Source organism: Callithrix jacchus, chromosome 9 (assembly GCF_049354715.1).
Source record: "Callithrix jacchus isolate 240 chromosome 9, calJac240_pri, whole genome shotgun sequence".
NCBI lineage: Eukaryota > Metazoa > Chordata > Mammalia > Primates > Cebidae > Callithrix > Callithrix jacchus.
In genome coordinates, this window is record NC_133510.1 from 54,181,971 (window position 1) to 54,195,736 (window position 13,766).

Genomic DNA, 13,766 nt, shown 5'->3' on the forward strand with positions numbered 1-13,766 from the left:
TATTTCTCCACATTCATTCATTCTCTCCAGTATCTGTTGTTTCCAGACTTTTTAATGATCGCCATTCTAATTGGTGTGAGGTAGTATCTCATTGTAGTTTTATTTGCATTTCTCTAATGACCAGTGATGATGAGCTTTTTTAAATAGGTTTGTTGGCTGCATAAATGTCTTCTTTCAAAGTGTCTGTTCATATCCTTCACCTGCTTTTTGATGGGATTGTTTTTCTTGTAAATTTGTTTACGTTCCTTTTAGATTCTGGATATTAGCCATTTGTCAGATGGGTAGATTGCAAAAATTTTCTCCCTTTCTGTAGGTTGTCTGTTCATTCTGATAGATTCTTCTGCCGTGCAGAAGCCCTTTTGTTTATTTAGATCCCATTTGTCAAATTTGGCTTTTATTGAAATTGCTTTTGGTGTTTTCATTATGAAGTCTTCGCCCCATGCCTATGTCCTGAATGGTATTGCTTAGGTTTTCTTCTAGGGTTTTTATGGTTTTGGGTTTTACATTTAAGCCTTTATTCCATCTTGAATTAATTTTTGAAAAATATGAAACACTTCACAAATTTGCATGTCATCCTTGTACAGGGGCCATGCTAATCTTCTCTGTATCATTTCAATTTTAGTTTATGTGTTGTTGAAGTGAGGACAATCTGTTTCTTTCCTTTTCTTCTTTATGTAACTTGTTTCCCTCTATTACAAGTAGGACCCTAACAAACTCACTGATATTTTCTTTAAAAATAGTCAAACTGAAGATATTCAAAAGCCTGATGTCTCTCCCCTTTGGTGTTAGTGGTCTTTGATCATCCTTTTTTGTGTGTAAGACATTTGAAATTACCTTTACAAAATAAATGGACAATTAAAAGGAGACTGATAAATAGTTATCATCTCTGCCTCTAGGAATTATAATCAAATAGAGGAGATATGGGGCCAAATATCATATTTTAATGCAAATGAGTACAATGAATGCATCGTGAGTCAGTAATTCTAATTTGAAAGCTACTAACATATTTACAAGAGGAAAAGTTCCATAGTGGCAGTAGAGTCACAAGGATTGCTTGAGCAGTGTTATTTTGAACTAGAGAATCTAAAGATGCACAAATTTGCTCAAAAGTAGCTTTGGTAACTCTCAAATATGTTCCAAAAATAAAGAAAAATTTAAGCTGGGCACTAGTGGATCACACCTGTTATCCTAGTACTTTGGGAGGCCTGAGGCATGAGGATTGCTTGAGCCCAGGAGTTTGAGACCATCCTGGGCAACATAGTAAGACCCTACCTCTACAAAAAAAAATACAAAAATGAGCCTGGTGTGGTGGCATGCACCTGTAGTCCCAGCTACTGCAGAGGTTGAGGTGGGAGGATGGCTTGAGCCCAGAAGATGGAGACTGCAGTGAGTCAGAATTGCACCACTGCACTTTTTCCTGGGTGACAGAGAAACACCTTGTCTCAAAAAAAAAGAAAGAAGGAGAAGAAGGAGAGGAGGAGGAAGAGAAGAAGAAGAGGAAGAGGAGGAGGAGGAAGAAGAAGAAGAGGGAGGAGGAGGAGGAAGAGGAGGTGGGGGTGGTGGTGGTGGTGGTGGTGAGGGGCAGGAAAATCCATGACAACAGGTTACAAAATTGACTAAGGTAATGATGGAATGGGAAGTGGGAGGGGAGTTATTGAAAAGGAAGAAACCAAGACACAAAAATAACTCCTTTGATGTGTACCCTCTTTATTTATTGCATTTGGCTTTATACACTCATCTCTCTTCAAAGATCTCATGTTTAGTCCAAAAAGATGGGACTAATCTTTCCTTGGATATCTTATTCTGTCATTAAGTGCTCATTCAATTCAGCCTTCTTTGTTGTCCCCTCAGATAGATCAGAAAATTCTGTTGGTTTTGTTTTTTTTCCATGCATACTGCCCTTCCTCCCAAAGTAAAGGCAATCAAGCTATGCTAAACACCCACATTTCTAATTTGCTAATAATGCAATTTCATTTAATCAGAGAGAGAAAGCAAATACAAACCCTAGATAATGTAGTTAATGACATAATGGCTTCCTAGCCAGGTCCCAGACATTTGAGATCTTCACATGACAGCATGCCTTTGCTAAGTGAATATATTTTTACTTATATTTTAACAATGATTTGTTGGAAAAGTCTTTTTTTCCCCGTATATATTTTTCAAAGCACACAAGCCATGCAATTAGGTAAAAAGTTACTGTCTTCAATTAAATTGCTTTACACAAATGAGTGTATATTGGATCTGGGGGAAATATTTATCCTTTTAGGCTTTCCAAAAATCCTGCCCTTTAGGTACTACACCCACGCTTAGGGGTCTGAAGAGTTCAAGGCTGACAGTAGCTGTGAAAAGTTTCATAGCCTTTTAAGAAAGTTCAGCAGCTATGTTTGGGGAAGAGATATGTGTACTATGCAGGACTGTTCGCTAATGCAAAGATCATAACATATGGAATTCATAAAAGCCCAATTACAGAACCGTCACTGTTTGCCATGGTTTTAACTTATGTAAGTTATTGATTATACTTTCATGAGATCATAATCAAAAGGTTATTCTTTGGTAATGGTGTGTTAGAAGAGCTTTATCCTGAACTTCAAAGCCATCCTCTGAGCCTCAAGAACAAAGGCTTAGAAGTTTGAACCAGGGCCAGAATCAGTCTGTATGAGTTAACGACGTTCCAGAGCATCCAGGAGCCGAGTCTACCTAACCACGTGCAGGAACTTTCTCTCATCACATCAGATCAACAGTCATCACTAAAAGATGACAGTTGATTCGACTTTAATGTGTCTGTGTGTGTGTGTGTGTGTGTGTGTGTGTGTGTGTGTGTGTATTTTTGATGAATCAGCTTGACTAACTATAGTGTCTGCTTTCATTTGGCATATAACCATTTATTTTAACTGTAAAATACTGTCATTCACTGTGCTTTCAGAAGAGTGATTATCATTAAGTAGATATACATCTAGGAACAGGAATTGCAAGTACTCAAATATTTTCAGAAAATAATTCTTAGCAATCAAAAAGCTAATGTGTAACTTAATAAAAAGTAAAAAGTAATGAAGGAGGGTTCAATTTTGTCCTAATATTCTGGCATGTTTTAAGCAGGCAAAATAAACAAACAAACCAGACTGAGTTTGGCTAACGTTACAAATGGCAAATCTGCTGCCCCTCTTTTACTCTTAAAATCCTTACATAAATTAATACACCATAGAAGCAAAATGCCATCAGGTGTAATCACACAGAACAATCTTGACTCCTTCTCACAGCAGCTCCTGCAAACCTACCACCAGGCTGTTTTCTCTCTGGGTCATTGGATAATGGATGCTCAGGCAGACCCTGGGATTTCTGTAGTCAGCCTAAGATAATAAAACGTCCTCTGATTACTTTAGTGCTAAGATTACTCTCATGCCATGTGGTAGTTAAAATTCTGAAAAAAACTTTATTTAAAGTTAAGATTGTCCTCTCCCTTAACTGCAGCTTGGTTGGTTGCAACATAGTTGACCCTTATCAATAGGGTCTAGCTCCTCCAGGAGAGGGGTCACGGACAAGAGATCAGAGGTCAGAGGCAGATAGGAGTTGATGTCACCTAGAGTGTTTCCTCTGGCCCCAGAGGATGTTAAAACTGATCTTGTTATGAGCACTTTCCTGGGTTCCTCCTCTGGAATCTCCAGACAGCTTTGCCTGGGTTAAGGCATTGCTTCCCCTCAGGCTACATGCTCATAACCATGGTACCCATCCACTCTGGTACAGCCATACTGGCCTCTTCACTGTTTTCATGAATGTGCCAGGTATGCTGCCACCTGAGGGACTTGGCACTAAGCATTCCCTCTGCTCTTCTTGCTTTCTCACTTTATTCCAATCTGTATTAAAATATCCCAGCCCAGCAGCCTTCCCAATCTGTCCTCTCTGAAACAGTAATCCCCTACCATGCATATTCTTAATTCTCTATCATCTTTCTCTGCTGAAGTCTTCCACACAGTGCCTGTCATTACTTGATATGTTATAGGTCCATTTAAATATTTCTTTAAAAATTACATTTCTCCTCCTCTTCATCACATCAGAAGTAGGCTCCCTGCGGGCCTAGAATTTTTACCTCTTTTGCTGACTGCTGCATCACTGGTGCCTAGAGCAGAGCCTGGCACATGGAAAGTGCTCAGTAAATATTTACTGGGTGAATGAATGAAAGAGGGCATGAACACATAAAGAACAGCCAGATATAATGATTTACTCTTTTGTGTATATCTCAATTTGGAAAAGATTTTGTTCTTAATTAGAATTAATTTACATTTAAACCTTTGATCAGAGCTATTGGTTGAAATGGATTCCTAGGGTAAAAAGCAAGATCTATGAAAATCAAAATTGCTTTTGGAAATATAAGCACAGTAGACTTTAATCACAATATCATTTTACCTAGTCTGATTTCTTCTTATTCAAAATGTAATATAGGAAATTGTTTATATAGGATGCAATATTGAATTTAATTCAAACAGGAGCAGATACTCTTAGTAGTTAAGTTCAGGCAAATATTATTATCAGAGATTCTCAAAGATAGGAACTAAGACTTCTTCTGTAGTTTTGCCTTGTATAATATTAGGAGATACATGGAGATGTCCTTGTATAATACTGGGAATAATACATATGATATAGAACATATATATTATATATATGGATTATATATAATACTTGTCTTATAATACTGGAAAACACATGGAGATTTCCTTTCTATGTCTTTTTTTTTCATTCCTTCAGATTTTTATTAAAGAAGCTAGGTTTTTGCCCTGTAGAGTTTCCCATAGTCTGGATTTTATTGATCACATCTTTGTGGTATAGTTTAACTTATTCCTCTATCCTCTAAATTTCCTGCAAATTAATAGTTTAATAAGACATTTCTAATGTGTTTTAAAGTTAAAGAAATAAGATAATTCTAATTTTGCCTAGATGTGCTAACTTGAACTAGAAAAGAAAGATTGTTTTGGACTATTTTCACAGCCCCTGCTTTCATTCTGAACCTTACTCCCTATACCCACCATGTATTACAGAGACCCTCCCTTGATCACACACCTCCAGCTCTCAGCATCCAGGGATCTCCAAACTGCTTTTTTCTATGGGTACTGCCACTGTCTAGGGACTCCTGCTACCACATCACATCAGTAAGGGGCTTTATATTGATCCTGTGTATAGTAACTAGCATTTGTTGAATGCTTATAAGGTGCCAACATTTGCACCTACTTTACATGCATTATTTAATCCTCACAACAACACTGCAAAGTAGACACTGGCTTCCTTGGATTCCTCAAGCTTGCCGGAGTCCTGCCAGAGCTTACACATCTGATCTTTCTTCTGCTTAAAAAGCTCCCCTCCTTTATCTGTTTAACCTTTGCTCATTGAACAGATCTCAATTCTGCCATCCTTTTTCAAGTAAGCTGTTCCTGACCCCGAGGATAAGCCAAAATACACATTCTCAAAGAACTATGTACTTTTCTGAAGCCCTTTATGACAGTCTTAATTTTTTACTTACTTGAATGACCAGCCCCCTTCCAGCCTGCAGGCTCCGTAAGGACAAATACTTGGTCTGTTTTTACTCAGCTTGGCATCTCAGGCACACACAATGCCTAACGCCTGGCACACTCCATACATATGTGTTGAATGAATGTGAGGCTAAGCCTGTACCCAAAGCCAGCTAGTAAATAGTAGAGTTAGAGTTCAAGCCAAGCTGGTCTCACTCTAACCCAGATTTCAGCCACGTTCTCCCCAGCCTCATGACCATGGTTATTTGGACTGCTGGCTCTTTCCCTTCAAGAGCCAGCTCTGGACCAGCTTAGTCTCCCTTTTTGGCCCCCATTCCCATTTCCTGCTGACTGTTGACTGGGACCCAAATGTTTCTCTCTCTCAGCCAAGGCTTTGCAAGTGTACTTGAGCTTCTGTTTCATTGAAATTCAGCAATTTCATGACTTGAATGGACATGGTAAAAAGTGACTTACCTATTTTTTTAGACTATGACTAACTTAACCCAAAGATTGCAATCATTTTTTTAGAAACATATTTTGAGCTACAAAAAATAGATTAGTCACTGGTTCAAATAAGAGGAGAAATAATCCCTTCCAATGAGGAGAGTTTAATTGGGGTACAAGGTGGGGGGAGAGACAAGAAAATAGATTTTTGCTGTAAATACAATAGTAAAGATGAGGAGAGGGCAACAGGAAAGAAGCATCTGTAACAGGGGCAGTTTTACCAAAGAGAGGATCTTTCATCCAAACTTAGAGAGATAAGTCAAAGTTTGCTTGGTGGACAAGGGCAGGGAGTGGACACTCCAGGCATAGGGTATGAAACAGTATTCATGGTAGAGGCTGGTGGCTCAGTTAACTTGAAGCTTGCTATGGCCAGATCAAAGACCTGTGAGGCAGGATATGGGAGAAGAGGCTGGTGGGCAGAGTTAGATTTAAAGTTGTACCTAAAGTCTTCATTGTAATAAGAAATCATAAAGAGTGTTAAGTGGGAGCAGTGATATATTCCAGTTGGCATTTAAGAAGAAAAATTGGATGATGGTGTAGATTGAGAGTACTGAAGGAATAAATCTGGAGGACATGAGTTACTAGGGAGGTAGGTTAGCTCACAGCAGCATGAAGGAGAAATGTCTGAATTTTGGTAGTAACATGGGAAGGAAAAGAAGGGAATAAAGCTGAGAAATCAATGAGAAGTTGTGGCAGTAGTTGGTGAGAAAGAAGTTAGGAGTCTAGAAAAACCACCAAGTTTATGTCTTGGGTAATAGGTATATGATGCTTTCTTAAGGAATACAAGTGAACAGCTTCACTGGGAAGATAATGAGTTCGTCCATTATATTTCCAATGTTAAGTCTAAAGGGAAATGTCTGGTACACAGTTGTTAGTAGGCAGGTGAATACTGGAGATAAAAAACTTGGAGGCTAATGAAATGTAGGGGTAATTTGAAGTCATAGAAGTAGATAAGATGCCCTCAACAAGAGAACATCAGCTAGAAGAGCAGACTACTAGCAGACTAGTGGCATAAGCCAGAAAAATCAACACTTAAGACAATGGTTCTTAACTTTTTTTGAGTCATAGATTCTTTTGAGAATGTGAAGAAAGCTAGGGCCTGCTCCCCCCAGAAAAATATTCATATTCATATGAACATCAAAGCTATGAATTCTCTAAGAATGCATAGACCCACATTCAGAACTCCTTTTTTTTTGAGTTGCAATTATAGAAAGAAGAGTGTGTAAAGATGACTAGAGAAAGTGATTAGAGAAGGAGAAGGTAAACTCAGAGAGAGTTGCTATGAATACATCAAAAAAGAAGAGAAGGAAAAGTTAATTGTCATAAAAATTTTCAGAGAAGACAGGAGAGATAAAGATGGGAAAGGGCTCATTGGACTTAGCAACTTGGAGGTTATCAGTAACCTTTTATGAGAAATGTTAATAGTGACTGGGGCAAAACCATACTGTAGTAGACTGATGGGCAAGAAAATTGAGACCATGGTCACAGACTCTTTTAAAAGCATGGTAATGATGGTGAAGACAGGGTTTTTAATCTTTTTATCACATTACTATACCTACATGAGCAAAGGTGGCACAAATGATGGAGCCAGTCACAGAGGATATGGAAAGGAAGCAGGACTGGATGTGCATAGACCATTTGTGGATAGATAGGGGGAATATTGAGAGGATTCATATGTAGCAATCTCTGTTTTCTTTATGAATAGGATATTGACATCAGTTGAGAGAAGACAGCAGAAATGGGACCTGGGGGGAAATTATGCAATTGTCGTGTGTACAAAAAGGGAGAGACTAATGATGTTTACAAGAATTTCTTGGGGATTGGGAGGACAATTGAAGTTGGCCACATAGATTTAGTTAGACCTTGGATTATGGATTGTCATCATTAGTGCTCCTCAGGAAATTTTCAGTTCTGCCTTAGTTTCTCTTTTTCTTAAATGGAATGAATAATGCATGTATGAGTACAATTTTTAAATAGCAAATGACTAGAAGATCTTATAAGAAGATTAAAAGAGCCAAGTATGGCATATCTTCTAGGCAATGACTTTTTCTAAAGTGTAAAATAAAATTAATCGAGTACATGACTATTCTTAAATTCTTCTTTGGCAAGACTAGTCCCCTAAATTTTGGCCTCTGTAAATCTGTAACCAAGAGGTTACTTTTTTTTTTTTTTTTTCCTGTTTGATTCGTAGGCAGGAACAGAACAAACTGGTCATTAGAAGATATCTTGTAACAGAGTATTCTGAAATATGCAATTGCAATTACTTGAACAAAAATGTCAAATTAAGGCACATCTTATAACCTTTACAAAAGTGTCTAATGCATTTTTTTCAAAACATTAAGCTAAGGGGAAAAGACTGTTTTTTCTTCTTCTTCTTCTTTTAATCAAAGAACAAGTTAATACTGTCCAGGTGGATTCAATGAAAAAATACTAAAGATTTTAGAAAACTACCTCAAGCTAAACTAAAAAAAAATGACCTAATTTTAAATATTTTGAAAGTCATCACTGAGTACATCTCCTGACATTTCTAATTTTAAATTTTTGACATTTACTTTTTATCAGGAGAATGAAGTAACTATATGCCCCTGAAGGTAACTATGCATTTTGAAGAACTGTGAAGCACATGGAACATTAATATTGCCTCTTTGAGCTACTTATATGTGCTACCCAAGTTTTTATGTTTACTTTGTAAATATCATTCTGTCCTAAAAATATTAATTTGCTGAAATATACTACCATGTGAAATGCATGAAGGAGAGAACAAAGAAATGAGATACTGATGAAGAACAAATGTACTGCATGAGGTGTAAGGGTAATTGCTCAGGTTTTGTTTTGTTTTTTACCCCCTAGATGGAGCCTCGCTCTGTCACCCACACTGGAGTGCAGTGGTGCCATCTTGGCTCACTGCAACCTCCGCCTCCTGGGTTTAAGCAATTCTCCCGCCTCAGCCTCTGGGAGGCTGGGATTGCAGGCGTGCACCACCACACTCAGCTGATTTTTTTTTTTTTTTTCTGGTATTTTTAGTAGAGATGAGGTTTCACTATGTTGGTCAGCCTAGTCTCGAATTCCTGACCTCATAATCCACCCACCTTGGCCTCCCAAAGTGCTGGGAGCCATCACACCTGGCCAATTGCTCAAGTTTTAAAAAATTATTATTAAAGAAATAGCTCTTAGTGCAGTTCTCTTTTCCCTCCATACAGAGGAATACTCAATGACTGCTTCTGAAGCTTTAAGAAATATTCAAATGTAAGTCTTGAGATGAGATAAAAGAAAACTCTAGGAAAGAGATTCCTTTTCCCTTTCCAGAACTGCCTCCCTCTCCCTTCTTCTCCCAAGTACCTGCACACACCCTGCTGCTTTCTGGGCACCTCCATGGTCTGGAGTCATCATGCTGTCCTAGCATCTAACAGAAACGTGTAGTTGTGCTCTCGAGTTTCTCCACACTGTTTCTTTTTCCACACCTCCTATTTAGACTGTCCTTGGTCCCCGTCCCCCCAGTGCCAGCCACACCACTTGTAAGGACATTTTCTTTCCCCAGTCTAATGCTTCCTACTTTCCTTCAAAGGTGCCCAATTTTTGGGTTTGCATTGACTCAGGACTTTGCGACTGCTTGAGTTAGAGCAGGCTTACTTGTCCTGGAAACTTGAGGGGAATAGAAGCTTTCAGAAGCCCCACTGCTGTTTACGTCGCCCTTTCCATTATAAATTTTGACAAACCAGTAAAAGCAGTGTGCTGAACAGGGCTAAATTTGGTTTAAATACTACTTTGTATTTATACTAATACTTTTGTTTTTTCAATTTTTAGATGAGCTGGAAAAGTGTCTTCCATTTCCTAGTGCGTTGCTTTTCTACTTTTCTGTCACCCCTTCCTCAAAAAGTAAAAATAAAAAAACCTTAACTGTTGGTTTTATTTAATGCAAAATAGCAATATAGCTCGCTGTTGCCTCCCTATCTTTAGAAATCTTGAAAGAGAGTGACTAGCCAACAATTTGATAGATAGCCAGGTCTGTTTCTGGTTTGCATGAGCAGTGGTGATTCCAAACCCTAGGAGGAAAAAATGGAAAATGTCTTAGAAATTTCAGATTTGGAACAATCCAAGATGGCCGATCGCTAACATCCCGGGATTGCAGCTCTCAGGGAAGGCGCGGAGAACTAGAGGACGCCACACTTTCAGACAAAGTCTGGTCGCTCACGGAGCAGAAGATCCCCCAGTGGTGGAAACACACGGGTCGCCAGCGCGACTCTCGTGGTCGGCGCAGCGGTTCCGCCGGCACCTCGGCGCGGCAGCTCTCGGAGCAGAGTAAACGGGACCGGTTCCCCTTCTGACCGAGGTTTGGAGCCCCGGGAAGGCAGAGTCGCCTACTACGGACACAAGAAGGAAGCCCGACAGGAGAATCCTGGGCAGAAAAGCACCATCAGTTTTAACGCCGCTGCTCTGGTCCTGGGAACTAACAACCTGGACGTCCACTCAAGAGACCTAATCTGAAAGTTGGTAATTTCAAAGACGAGAGGAGGATAAATTTACAATGACGGGAAGAAACCAGCGTAAAAAAGCTGAGAATACTCAAAGTCAGAACGCCTCTCCCTCTAAAGATGATCACAGTTCCACATCAACAATGGAACAAGGCTTGATGGAGAACGAGCGCCTCCTGATGACAGAATCACTCTTCAAGGAATGGATAATAACAAACTTCGGTGAGTTAAAAGACCATGTTGTAGCCCAACGTAAAGAAACTAGGAACTTTGACAAAAGGCTTGATGAAATCCTATTGAGAATAGACAACTTAGAGAGGAGTATGAGTGAATTAATGGAACTGAAGAATACAATACAGGAACTCCGAGAAGTATGCACAGGTTTAAACACTCGAATTGTTCAAGCAGAAGAAGGGATATCAGAGGTCAAAGTCCAACTTAATGAAATAAAACGTGAAGAAAAGATTAGAGAAAAAAGGATAAAAAGGAATGAGCAAAGTCTCCAAGAAATGTGGGACTATGTGAAAAGACCAAATTTACGTTTGATAGGTGTACCTGAATGCAACGGAGAGAATGAATCCAAGCTGGAAAATACCCTTCAGGATATTATTCAGGAAAATTTTCCTAAACTAGCAAAGCAGGTCAACATTCAACCCCAGGTAATACAGAGAACACCACAAAGATATTCCTCAAGAAGAGCAACCCCAAGGCACATAATCGTTAGATTCACCAGGGTTGAAACGAAGGAGAGGATACTAAGGGCAGCCAGAGAGAAAGGTCGGATAACCCACAAAGGCAAGCCTATCAGACTTACAGCAGATCTCTCGGCAGAAACTCTACAGGCCAGAAGAGAGTGGGGGCCGATATTCAACATCCTCAAAGAACAGAACCTTCAGCCCAGAATTTCATATCCAGCCAAACTAAGCTTCACAACTGAAGGAAAAATAAAATCTTTTATGAACAAGCAAGAACTCGGAGATTTTATTACCACCAGGCCTGCTTTACAAGAGCTTCTGAAAGAAGCATTACACACAGAAAGAAACAACCAGTATTAGCCTTTCTAAAAATACACCAAAAAGTAAAGAGCACCAACATAAAGAAGAATTTACACCAACAAATGGATAAAACAGCCGGTCAACATCAAATGGCAGTAACCCTAAATTTAAATTGACTGAATTCCCAATCAAAAGACACAGCCAAAACCCAACGGCATGTTACATCCAGACCTGTTTCACATGCAAGGATACACAAAGACTCAAAACAAAGGGATGGAGAAAGATTTACCAACCAAATGGAGAGCAAAAATAAATAATAAATAAATAAAAAGCAGGAGTTGCAATTCTTGTATCGGATAAAATAGATTTTAAAGCAACAAAGATATAGTGGTAAAAGGATCAATGCAACAACAAGAGCTAACGATCCTAACACCCAGATAGGAGACTTAGATTCAATGAGACAGAAAATTAATAAGGATATCAAGGACTCGAACTCAGATCCAGAACAAGTAAACTTAATAAATATTTATAGAGCTCTCCACTTCAAATACACAAAATATACATTCTTGTCAATACCACATCACACCTACCCATTAGTTTAAATGAAACATTGATTGGCCATTATTAATACCCAATTTTTTTCAAAATAAAGCAATATTTCCATTTACTCTCCCTCTTTCTCTTCCTCTTTCTTCCTCTCCTTTACTTATTATTTTTTTTTCTTTCCTTCTCTCAAAAAAAAAGAAATCAACTTGTAAACCTCTAGATCCAGGTCGGCAATGTCTCTTTCATTGCTTGATTTCCTTTCTTCCCTTCCCTCCCTCCCTCCCTCCCTCCCCGCTTCCTCCCTTCCTTCCTTCCTTCATCCCTTCCTTCCTCCCTACCGTCCTTCTTCCCTTCCTTCCTGCCTTCCTCCCCCCCCAAAAAAAAAAAAAAAAAAAAAAAAAAGAAATTTCAGATTTATGTGAAGCCAAACTGTGATCTCCTGCCAGTTTTAGTTTACAAAACTCTCATGGTCCTGGATGTGTTTACTTGAAGTTCAAGTTTTAATATCACCATTATATTCCAGTAACTTCAATCCCTCAATCCAGCCCACTGGCTGTGGTCTAGCCTAGTGTGTATAGAAACAATGACTAGAACAGAAGAAGCTGGCTAATTGAGATTTTCTTTTTAGGCATTGTTTCTTCCATTGCCTATTTAAGCCACGATCAGTAAAATAAATAACTACTCTGTATGAGAAGGTGCTTTCCCTTTTCCTTTATGAAACAAGTTCTTCTAATAGCTAGTTTCAAAAGGAGGCAGGGAAGAATAGTCAGTGTTGATACAGGTTGAGCATTCCTAATCCAAAATCATCTGAAACTTTCTGACAGCCAACATGACCCCACAAGTGGAAAATTCCACACCTGACTTCATGTGACTGGTTGCAAAATTATTTAAAACATTACATAAAATTTCCTTCAGCCTATAAGGTGTATATGAAACACAGATGAATTTTATGTTTAGACTTGGGTCCCATCCCCAAGATATCTTATTATATATATTCAAATATTCCAAAATTTGAAAAAAATCTAAAATCCAAAACACTTCTGGTCCCAAGCATTTTGGATAAGGGATACTCAATCTGTATTTCGCAGTTTCCCAGTGATGTCGCAATTACGTCCTGTAATTTATAGAAGGCAAAGTGAATGGAAACCCAAGAGGGAAATATAAACCAGAAGAGCCTTGGGCAAAGTCTTGTGTCAGAACAGGACCTCATTTACATTGTCTGCTTACATTCTTTCTGGGAGCCTCATTGCCAAAGCTTTGTGCCAGAATAAGCATAAAGCAGTTATAAACTACACACAGATCAGATAGATATCAAATGTCAATGTTTGATTGTTCTTTTTTTCAAAAGTATCCTGTATTCTCAATTGGGAGCTGTGATGACTGACCACACCGAAAAGTAAGAGAGAAGTTTTTGGCCCATAAAAGTAACTTAGCAATTGCCAAAATGGATTCTGCTGCCTATCACTAGAATCAGAGGCTAATGCCATTTCACCACAACAATGTGCTCTGGAACACACTGGGTTTACACTTCTGGATGCTTCTCAGTAGGTCGTTCATTCACTTATTCAGCAAATATTTTTCAAATGCCTTGTTGTGCACAATGCTGAGTAAGTTTTCAATAGACTATTGGAAAAAATATATAGTCTTGTTCTTAGCCACAAAGAATTCAACATTTAGATGAGAATACAAGATATAAATATATGAAAAGTTACATAATAATACATAGTGGTAGATGTTTAAGGGCCAAGCTG

General features: G+C 38.6%; 1 protein-coding gene and 1 non-coding gene across 2 annotated transcripts in view; one reads left to right on the forward strand and one right to left on the reverse strand.

Moving 5' to 3' along the window:
* The window catches only part of WIF1 (Wnt inhibitory factor 1), a 68,518-nt gene that overhangs the window by 21,735 nt on the left and 33,017 nt on the right, over positions 1–13,766 (forward strand). The window lies entirely within an intron of this gene.
* On the reverse strand, positions 540–646 carry LOC118144578 (U6 spliceosomal RNA). Its single transcript, XR_004729346.1, has one exon. It is a non-coding gene; the product is annotated as a U6 spliceosomal RNA (small nuclear RNA).